The 4,727-nt window shown below is 32.4% G+C and overlaps 1 long non-coding RNA gene across 2 annotated transcripts; it reads left to right on the top strand.

Annotated features, from left to right (window-relative positions):
* Nucleotides 1-2,322: 2,322 nt before the first annotated feature.
* On the top strand, nt 2,323-4,435 carry LOC112012100 (uncharacterized). Of its 2 annotated transcripts, none has more exons than XR_010626028.1 (3): nt 2,323-2,590; nt 3,115-3,176; nt 4,115-4,435. It is a non-coding gene; the product is annotated as an uncharacterized LOC112012100 (long non-coding RNA). The 2 variants fall into 2 exon arrangements; XR_010626027.1 differs by having other exon boundaries at nt 2,326-2,553.
* Nucleotides 4,436-4,727: the final 292 nt, after the last annotated feature.

The following is a 4,727-nucleotide window of genomic DNA, read 5'->3' as shown; positions in this document are numbered from 1 at the left end:
GGATAATGGTTCAACTGTAAGTTGGTATAAGGTGCTGGGATTCTTTTACTTGTAACCGCTTGTTGTGATAATAGTGGATTTGGGAGTGGTGACTTGAAAATCACCCGGTGGGGGTTTTTGTCGTATAGGTTTTCCCCATTCGTAAACAAATCATCATGTCAATTTAATTTTTGCTGCATACTTAATTTAATTGGTGATTTGTTTGTGCTACCACGCTTATTACATGTTAATTTGATTAATTAATAAACTTGGCTAATTAATCATTTAATTTCATCACAATGGGTCAATATGTTTTTAGTCTACCATGCATCATTGGGTGGCTGATGGGACACATCTGCGCTCGTTCTTTATGCTCCTAGGCATGCTTCCTTGAGCTGTCTTAATCCCAACCTGGCCTTGCTGCATATCCCGAGGATCCCGGGCTTCTAGGAATCCCCAGGTATCCTGGTTCAGTTTTCTCTCTGGGTTCCCCAACAATTTTCTCCCTTAAGGGCTGGGCTGAACTTTTTTTTTTTTTTTTTTGTTTCGTAAGGTCCAATGTTTGCCCATTCATGGGCTTGGGTCACTTCCTATTGACTTTTAATGGATTTGGGCTTTGCCTTTTCATTGAAAGCTTAAATAGTTCTTGAATTTCAATATTTTTTGTAATGTTTTGGGCTTTGATACAATATTGTGATATTTTGGACCTCAACAAAGCAGAACTTGATTTTCTAAAAATCGAGTTTCAAAATAGAGACATATCCCTAAATAGTTTGGAAAGAGGGACAAATTGCTACATAGTTTGTAAATTAAGTGCCAATGCCCATTTTCCCTTTAAAAGCATATACTCATACGTATATGAAGTTTGTGTAGCAATTAGAAAACCAATTACGCACTAACTACTATAAAACAAGATGTTAGTAATTTTGCTTATATACATATCTCTACCATCAACGATTGCTACCTAGCCTTTAGACTCCATATCAACATCAATGCTTGATTATAGCAATTTTGCTTTTCACATCATATTTTTCCATTGATCAAGTGACTCTAGAAACCTTTTTTTATACACATTTAAAAGGTTAAAGACTAAAACTAAGACATTTAAAATGGACCAATTTGAAATATAGGGAGAAGGTTGAGGATCAAATGTGTAATTAAACATTTTAAATTTTAAACTAATCACAAATTGGTGTAATACACATAAAATTTCTAATAAAATTATATATGGAAAATTACATAAAAGACCTAAACTTATGCTTAAAAATTTAATTTTACCAATAAAAATTGTAAATTTATGTAATCATTTCAATTTGAAACATTTGTCTATCTCTATTATTCAAGATAGTAACAGAGTAAGAAAAGTAGGATGGTATGAATGCTGTCTTTTACAAAAAATTTTGGCATATTGTGGGTGATGTTGTGATTAATGTTGAACTGGATTTTTTGAACTTTGGATACAAGAAGCCTAATATTAATTATACTTATATTTTCCTTATCCCCAAAATAAAATCTCCGAAAAAAAATGTCTGATTACAGGCCAATTAGTCTTTATAATGTCATTTGCAAAATTATTTCTAAAGTACTGGTTAATAGATCTCTAGTTGATATCTCCTACCTAGAGTGTTTTTGTCCTAAGTCGCCTTATTACTGATAATGTTCTAGTAGCATATGAAACTTTACATGCTATGCATTGTTGTAAAAAAAGGAAAAACAGGTTCTCTTGCATTGAAGCTAGATATTAGCAAAGTTTATGATCGAGTTGAGTGGGCCTTTCTAAAAGGCATCATGGCCAAGTTGGGCTTCTGTGAAGTTTGGATTGAACGGGTGATGTGTTGTGTTTCCACTCCTTCATTTTCTGTCTGTATCAACGATAAATCCTATAGTAGTATTAAACCTTCTAAAGGGCTCCATCAAGGAGACCCGTTATCTCCTTATTTGTTTCTTTTATGTGCAGAGGGTTTTACTTCTTTACTAACACGAGCAAAGATGAAGGAGTGGCTACATGGTGTTTCCATCTGTAAGAGAGCACCTAGTATCTCCCATCTACTATTTGCAGATGACTATTGTAACATCCCAACCTATTTGTGTGGTTAATTTTATGGATTTACATACTTATCATTATTTTAATTATTTTAAGTGCATAAGACTTTGATATTTTGATGTTATAGAAGAAATAGACTCTTTTAACGTTATAGGAAGAAGTTTATAAAGGTAAGAATATATATATATATATATGCATAATTATCTTATTAGTTGGGTCTTTCTAGAATATAAGTTTATGGAGGGGTGATAAGTAAATTTTGAAAAGTCTAATGGGTGAGTCATCAACCCATTTTTCCCCTAGCAAGATACGTGCCCCACCGCCTTTTTCCCTTATCTCCTTGCTGCATCAGACTCCCTTTTCTTTGTTTCTTTATTCCTTTTTATTTCCTTTTTCTTCTTTCTTTACCCCTCTTTGCTTGTGCTTGATCCGGCCATACTTCCCTCTCTCACTGAAACCATAAATATCTATCTCTAAAGAAGAAATCAAACACCTAACACTAAAGTTTCAGCTTTAAAGTTTGTGGGCAAGTAAATAAAACTATTTCTTGTTTTGGGCATTTTAATGGTATAATTGTTTGCTTTAGTTTCCATTCTATATTCTCTAATTTGTTTTTTAAAAGCTAGAATTTGTGGTTTTGTATTAGCAATTTGAAAGATTGAAGGTATTATGGTTAATTTATTATACCTAGAAAACTGTGAGTTGAGATAATGGATTAGAAATTGTAAAGGTTGTTTTGTAGGTGAGTTTATTATGTAAAGATGCTATTTCACAAGGAAATCTAATTATTACTTGATTAAGTTTTCTTGTTGGCTTATAATTATAACCTGAACAACATGTTGCTATAATAATTTTCTGTTTTGTTGCTTGGTATGGCAGAAGCTTCATAATTCAAAACATGTGATTGGTGTGTGTGTGTGTGTGTGTGTGTGTGTGTGTGTATCTATGTGTGTATATTTATGTGTTGTTGTGGGAACCTTTGTGAGATGGGAATTAAGATTTTCTTGAGTTTGAGAGTTAGGTGGTGATTCCTATATAAGTTTATATACTTAGGAAGATTTGTTAGCAATAACTTTTGGTCCTTCATTTAGGTGACGAGAATGTGGACACATGATCTCCTCTTATCCAAATCTCTCGCGTCTTCTGCTTTCAGGTAAGGGATATGTGACACGTGTGTTTGATAAGTATAAGGTTTGTTTAGAAAATTTATTATGCTTTAAAACCTTTTAATTAAAGATATTACATATAAGCATGATTTAAGTAAAGATAGATGTTCGTGAGTTGTTGAATCTTATATATATGATAACTTTTAGCATATTAATGTTATCACTTATACCATGAACATAATATTTAAAAATGAAGTGGATATGCTACTATTATGAAGTATTTATGTAAAAGTATAATTGTCAGAAAAATATAGTTTTCGAGTTATTCCATTGTTATAATCTGAACTCAACCAGTAGGGGTTAAAGTACTAGCATTTCCATGGAAGTATTGATTGGTCATTAAAAGTGGTGAGGACTCTGTTGTACCCGCCCCTGTTAGAAAATGCCAACTTGTGAAAAATGCCAACCAACCCCCATGATTGATAATCTGAGCACACCGAAAGGGGTGTGATATTTTTGATATGATCTTGAGATTTTTTTAGCATTGTGGAGAATGCTGGATGCCTAGCACAATGTGCTGGAAGCCTCCCAAAAGTTGTGACAGACTTACAATTGCACTGACTAATATATTATTAATGAGCTATTAAGCTATTTTAAATTTATAAGAAAAGTATGATGATAAGAAAAGTATGTTGAATGTATTATAAGTCTGGTGGAAAGTTTATGATAAAATGTTTTATAGTCTATTTAAAGATAAGGTTACTGAGTTATGTTAAAGTTCCTTATTATGTCCTTTTATTATTATATGAAAGGAAAAATGATGTATCTTCATATGAAAGTTCAGAAGTTATTATTAAGAATAGTATGAAGACTATTTATCAAAGCTGACATATCCATAGAATATTTGACTTACATGCATTCTTATTAAATGCTCATGGAACTTAAAACCTTACTAGACTTCGTAGCTCATCCTATTTTATTTCAGTGTACAAGTTCTTTCCTAGAAGCAATGAGAGTATTAGAGGTGGCAAAAGATCTACGGTTCTCGTTTGTTTAGACTATATAGTTCTTTTGTTGTACAGGAGGAATCAAGATGTACTTGATCCTCATGAACAAAGATGTTGTTAAGTTTGTTTTGGTCCCCAGTGTATGTCTTTGGGGTTAGTTTTGTAAATAAGAGTTTTTGCTAAACATTTAGTTATGTAATATTTACTCGAAAACCTTTAGTTTCAACCAAGTGGTCAAACTTGCAAGTTTGAATGTAATGAAGTTTTAAGTTTTTATGAATTTTGTATATTATGGCTTTTATGCAAGGAATGAAAACGGATGACGAGAGGTGAAATTTGATAATCACCTTCAACTTTAGTCAGTTCATGTTAGTATTGAGTTTAACTTGATATTAACATGTCGGTCATGCTCTAATCTATGGAGTACAAGTTTGGGTTGTGACAACTCTCTACTATTTTGACGAACTATTCAAGAGTAAGTACAAGTGATCACTGAGATTTTACAGTTATATGCTACAGCATATGGTCAATGCATTAACTTTGAGAAATCTTCTATTTACTTCAATGGGAATACTGATGGTGGCCAGAAAG

Source organism: Quercus suber, unplaced genomic scaffold (genome assembly GCF_002906115.3).
Source record: "Quercus suber isolate HL8 unplaced genomic scaffold, Cork oak 2.0 scaffold_681, whole genome shotgun sequence".
Lineage (NCBI taxonomy): Eukaryota > Viridiplantae > Streptophyta > Magnoliopsida > Fagales > Fagaceae > Quercus > Quercus suber.
The sequence above is the reverse complement of the archived record's forward strand: the minus strand, read 5'-3'. Positions and strand labels throughout refer to the sequence as shown.